Here is a 6,242-nt window from a genome sequence, read left to right on the forward strand (position 1 = left end):
GTGTGGACCTAAAGCTCCTATAAATATGCAAATGAAAAGAAAACAGTTGGCTGAATTGGGGGGGAAAAATGATCACAATACGGCCACAAGGAGGTGGTGGTCTTACCCCCTTTCTATGTGATGGTCTGGGGCTCAGAGGTGAATCCACCAGCTAAGCTCACTTGCTCCGAATTGCCACTTTGTAAAAGCTTTCTTTACGCTAAAAATCTAAAAAAGAGCAGATTAAGGAGGCCCTGCGAGACTATTTTATATTTACTAAGTTGGCAAAAAAAAAAAATGTTTTTAAGGCCACACCCAGCATTGGCAAGCATGCCGAGAAATTCGAAATTCGTATCCTTCCCCTACTGCTGATGGAATCGCGAATTGGCGGCACCCTTTGAAAAGCAAGGGGCTGACACCCAGAATAAAAGCCATAAAACTACGTGTGTTCTTGGTTCCTGTAGCCCCCACTGGAATCCATCCCAAGGAGAAGGTTTAAAAGGTGCAAACCCCCACAGCTGGTCAAATATCCATGACCGCAAGTTATCAATGGCAAAAAAACAAAACAAAACAAAAACAAAACAACCCTGCCACAGCCTACACACCCATTAGGAAAGGAATTTACCAGAACTGTGGGAAAGGTGAAGGAGAATCTACAGCCATTGAAATGATCTTTAAAGTGGGAATTCTGAGGGTTACGCACGGAACACGTCTGTAGGGTGTTAGGTAATAGTTGAGAACCGTGAATGTCAGTAAAAAGCCTGAGCACGTTCTAAGGGTGTGTGAGTTGAGCTGAGTCCCAGGACCATTCACAGGCAGGAAAACGGTCCTTGCTCGGGTGTTTGGTGAGTGCCCAGCTTTGCTTTTTTTTTTTTTTTCCCTTTCTTCTTTCTTGACACGACACCATCTCTTTAATAATACTAAAGAAATACTTTAGAACAATGAGCCCATGGGCAGACCATCTGGTCCGGGAAGCCCCTGGCCCAGGAACTGTGGGAAAGACAGGAAGCAGAAAGGTCAGCGTGCCCCAGGGAAATCCCACTGTTGGACAGCCGGCATTCAGGAGAACCTATTTCTTGAGGGGGGCGGGATGCTGATGGCCATGATGTCCCATTCTTAAAGTTGTCAGCTCTCTTTGAAGGATCCCATGATTTTCTTCCTCTTCCCTTCTTTCCTTCCCTTGCTCCTTCGACCCATCTGCATGGGGCACCTGCCCCATGACAGATGCGGCTGTCGAGGGAAGGTCAGGGAAGGCAGCCCTCGCCCCACGACATCACTACTGACGCCTGAATGCTTTTTTAACATTATTTTAATTTTTAAAAATAACGAGGGTATATTATTTTTATAACCAGGGAACACAGAGCTAATTTCATGTCGGGAAGTGCAAGAAAGGTGATGCTTTATGGAAGCCGAGGCAGATTCCCTGATATCAGGGTCTCTTTGTCGGAAGGACAAACTCATCCTTTCCACGCCTGGCCCACGCTCTCTGCCTCCCCCGTGGCCCCGCTCTGGAATGACAGGGTGAGGTCGGCGGGGCCCACCCCCAGGAGCGCCCTGTCTACCTCCTCCAGGTTCCTGACCCCCAGGAGCCCCTGGTGGGAGGGGATGACAACATCAGTGCCGCAGAGCCCCCTCCTGGGAATGCAACCCAGGGGGACCACGTTGTCCACATTGTTTGGCCGGAGACTGGACGCACTTGTCGGATGGGAAGGATGGCTCTGGGTCCCTCGGAGGAGCAGGCAGTTCTCGCAGGTCTCGGAGGTCACTCTCCGGGAGACGATGTTGGCCGTGATGGAGCCGGAGGGTTCCTCCCGCCCTCCCTGCCTACAGACGGCTCGGGCCTGTCTGCCGGTGGGGCCCAAAGCAATCCGGGTCTCATTTCCCCCCATGGGGTTGTGGCCACATTTGTCTGTGGAAGAGGAACACCAGCTCTCAGGCCTTCCTGCCAGGGGGGCAGGCTGCCTTGAACAGACGACAAAAGGATAAGCTACCAGGAGGGCCAAGGGCAAATCTAAGGTCGTGGCCTTGGCCAGGTTTCCCCGCTGCCCATCAGTCCTGTGTTTCCGGCCCGCCCTGGCCTCCGCCTCACCCCACACCACTCCCTCCCCAGGGGCGTCTCCTCTTTAGAAGGATTCTGACCTCAGCTCCCCCAGCACATCCTGCCTGCGGCCTTCACGGATCACCCCAGCCACCGACTGGTATTTGCCCCTGTGGCTGGTCTGTGTCCTGGTCTATCTGTCCATCCACCTGCTGTCTGCTCAGCTCTCACAGGCTCCTGGCCCAGTGCACTGTGTGTCCCTGGGCCCCGGCCAGCGCTCAGCGGGCACTCATCCGCAGGTGCCCAGGGACCCAGTGAACGCCTGGCAACGTCCGGCCCCGCCCCCTGTTGGTCTCCTGGCCCCCCGAGTCTGCGCATCAGGGTTGGGCATTTCTTCCGAGCCCCATCTACACGGCCAGGCTGGACGGGAGAGCAGGCCAGTGGGAGGGGACAGCTAGGGGAGCGTCCTCAGGACCTCCTCCAGCTCTGCAGCAGACCCCCTTCCTGCTGATGGTCCCTGGCGTCTCCCCAACCCCGGTGCCCTCCTCTGGCATGCACTTCGTAGCCTGATGACCCACGAGTCTCTTTCTGTCCATGGGACCTGGCACAGAGAAGGTTCCAGTGCCTGAGGGGCATGTCTATTTGTGGTGCCAAGCCTGGGGCAATGGCCCTTGCTTGGGGGACCCCTCAAGCCCACTTTGCCATAGAGAGGGCCTCTTGGCTCGCCCCGAAGATGGAGCTGGTCCCCTAAGGTGTGGCTCAGGCCAGAAGCAAGTCAAGAGGAGGAGGTGTGGGGTGACGGGTCCCACGGGAGATCCTGCCCTAAATCTCTGCCATTTTCAGGAAGGACAACTCCGGGCCCACCGTGATAGTCTCCGGCCCCGTCGAGGGCAGCTGCTGGGTCTGCCAGAATCGTGTGACCCGCTCAGGGTGAGGACACTGGGTGAGGGGAGGGCAGGGCAGGGGTGCCCGAGTTCAGACTTGAGGCGGGGCAGACTGGGTCGAAACCCCGAGAGTCTGGATGCGACGTCAGCAGCTCCCTGCCAGCGGATGGCCTGGGAGCCCGAGGGCCCCATCCTCACCCTCTCGCCTCGGGCGGCAGTGGTGGTGGCTGGGGGAAGAGGCAGGTGACAACCCCCCCGAGAGGTGACAGCCACGGGGCGGGAGCTGTGCCACCTGAGTGGGTGTGGAGCAAGTTCGCTGGGTGAAAAGTTCACCGGGAGGGGAGCTGTCTGTTTCCCTCGCTTAATTTATCCACTATTTGGCTAACCTTGCTCTGAACCCAGGCCCCGAGACCCCTTCCTTTCTCCCCTGCCTCCCCACTGGGCTCCCGAGCCCCGCCACCAGACCTCCCGCCCTGTGGGGACACGCAGGCCTGGAAGAGGCCTCGGCCCGAGGGCTGCCCCGGGGGAGAGGCTGGCTGCCCCACCAGGCAGTGATTTACGACCTGAACCTTCCCATCCTTAGTAACCAAAATAAAGTCCAGTTGCTGTCGAGGTCCGGGCTCCCAAACGCCAGACATGGGCCGAGCGAGCGCTCAGAAGGCGCCCCACCCCGCCCGCCTCCGCCGGACACAGAACTGCTGCTCCCGAAACAGTGACCTTTCCTTCAGGGGCCATCTGTCATCCCGGCCTGGGGCAGGAGCCGGGCGCACGGACCAGCTGGTCGTGGAGAAGAGGCCGGCCTCCTTCCCTTGCCCTGGGGCAGCCCCTGGCCGGGCCTCCAGTCTGTCTTGGGCTCCCCGGGGCCGGTGGCGCAGACCCTTCCTCATCGGAGCCTCCTCTATTCCCGACAGGTGCAGGGCGGGGGGTGGGGGGGGTGGGGCGTGGTCAGCAGGTCGGGAGGGCTCAGGGGACAGGAGAGGACAGCCATTGCAGCGACAGCCGCCCCTGGCCCTTGACACGTGCGATCTCCCGAGCGCAGGTGGCAGCCGGCCGGGCCGGCAGAAGGGGCTGGGCTGGGCAGAGCCAGCATCCGAGGCCTCTGAGCCGGCGGTGACCCAACAGGCCAGCGCTCGCAGCCGGCGCGATCACTTTCCCATTCTCACCTTTCATTCACTAAATCGCTTTTCAGAACTAGGCGAGTGCCACGTGTGGCAGCTGCCAGTTACAACAGAGGACGCATAAAGCATGAATCGTCCCATCTCCCCCCAACATCTCAGACACCCTCCCTCCACTCACTCTGTGTGTACCCATGCGCACAGACACGGGGGGGTGTGTGGGGGGGTGTGAGTGTGCCCGTGGGCGCCACGAGAGGCCGAGGACCCCCTCATTTGTGCAATCACGTGACCCCACGGCTCCTGTCACTTGGCGGCTGTTGACTAACAGGCTGGGCGGGGGGGCAGCCCCAGGCCCCACAATGCCACCTCCAGAGAGCCCACCCATCCCTCACATCCACCCCTTTCTGCTGGGGGCCACCCCCTCTCTCATCGGGATTACCCAACTGCTCCCACAATCAGTTCCCTGGATCCAGAAAGACCTTTGTAAAAAGGCAAGCCTGAGCATGTCACTGCCCTTGGGAGAAGGGCCCAGATCCTTACCAGAGCCCAGCAGACCCTCTCTGATTGGGCATCCCCGCTTTCTCCAGAGCTCAGAGGGTACGTCGCTGGCTTTCCCCTCCTCCCCAACACCCTGCCAGGCTGCTCCAACCTTCTTGCCCTGCCTCAGACACTCCTCTAGCTGGGCCTTCGCTCTGGGCTCCCCCCGGAGGGAGAAGGCCCGGGCCTCAGCCTACATGTCCCCTCTCTGGGAGGCCACTGCCACCAACAGCAGCATGACACATCTAAGTCATGAGCACACGGGTCAGGCCCCTCTTCCCGACGGGCTGCAAACTCAGTGAGGGCAGGCCCTGTCTACTAAATTCATGGCCACCACTGCTCCCCCACCCCCCAGCCCCAGCACCTGACCCGTGATGGGCCTTCCAGAACTCGGAGCGGCCCTGAACGTCGGGGGCAAACCGTGCACCATTCTCACATTTCCCGAATCCCTGCATCTGGGGACCACTGTCCCCTGGTTTCAGAGACCACGACTGGCCCCCAAAGTCCTCTTGCTCCCACTGGAGCTCCTTCTACCACATGGGGACAAAAGGCTTTTATAGCCAGCTCCGGCCTCCCAGACACCACGCGCTCTCGGGGGCTGCTAGGGAGTGGCGGTGCAAGGAGGGGCAGACGGGGGGGGGCATAGTGGCGAGCCCAGGAGATTTCCCTGTCCCCCTCAGGGCAGCCGCAAGAAGGACTGCCAGATAGGACTGGTCAGCTGCCAGACATGCCAGGGCCAACTGCCCACCGGGGTGCCTGCTGACTGCCAGTCAGGAGAGGCCAGGGGGCAGCAGGGGGCCGCCAACCGCCTGTCACCACACCGGCCAACTGTCAGTCAGGAGAGGCCAAAGGCCCACTCTGGGAACGCAGGACGGCCGGTCAGGCACGGCCCAGGGGCAAGTCGGGGAGTCCGCCAGTGGTCATTCTGCGGATCGCTGCTTTGGCTGCCCAGCATCCTTTCTTCTGTCCAGGGCACCCCACTGGACTTCTGGGAACCCACCCCGTTGCAACTCTCAGGCCACTCAGTTCAATTGGCTTGATTCCCTTCCAGGCTGCAAGGACAGACCGCATGACTCAGGTCTGGCCAACCAGAGCATTGCATTCCTCTGGCTCGTGTGATTGGATCACAATGGACATGTGACTCAAATCAAGCTAATCATAACCGATCAGAACTAACTCTGATTGACTAGGAAACTCCGGTCTGTCTTTTTCTGCTGTCCTTCAATTAGGGCGATGTGAAGCTGGGGCTGAGCTGGAACCAGATGTCTGAGAGGGAAGCCAGCCCACAGTACGTGAACTGAAGGGCAGAGAAAGAAACTGGAGTCTGAACTAGGTCCTGGAAACGTTGCTAAAACTCCTGGATCCGGCCATACCTGAAATCACTTACCATTGGGCTTTTGAATGATGTGAACCGATAAATCCCCCCCCCCACTTTTGCCTCAGCAAGAATCACTGCGGGTGGGACCGGTAGTCACTCAGGGGCCTGCCCCTGTCTCATGCAGGGCTGTCTGCTGGGCAGGGTACCTGCTCTTGTCTGACGGCTCAGGGTGGCCCCCAGGGAACTTGTGACTGAAAGCCAGATGCATACAGATTCCATATGTGCTTTCCCTGCTCCTGGCCGTTGAGGTGTGTGATGGTGACTCCCCCAACCAGATCCTCCTTCAGCCTTTGTCTCAAATAAGTGATGGA

The 6,242-nt window shown here is 59.0% G+C and overlaps 1 long non-coding RNA gene across 1 annotated transcript; it reads left to right on the forward strand.

The window, feature by feature from the left end:
- Nucleotides 1-1,311: 1,311 nt before the first annotated feature.
- On the forward strand, nt 1,312-6,034 carry LOC117804317. The gene is made up of 3 exons (XR_004628654.1): nt 1,312-2,769; nt 2,861-2,947; nt 5,783-6,034. It is a non-coding gene; the product is annotated as an uncharacterized LOC117804317 (long non-coding RNA).
- Nucleotides 6,035-6,242: the final 208 nt, after the last annotated feature.

This window comes from Ailuropoda melanoleuca, chromosome 11 (assembly GCF_002007445.2).
Source record: "Ailuropoda melanoleuca isolate Jingjing chromosome 11, ASM200744v2, whole genome shotgun sequence".
In the NCBI taxonomy this organism is placed as follows: Eukaryota; Metazoa; Chordata; class Mammalia; order Carnivora; family Ursidae; genus Ailuropoda; species Ailuropoda melanoleuca.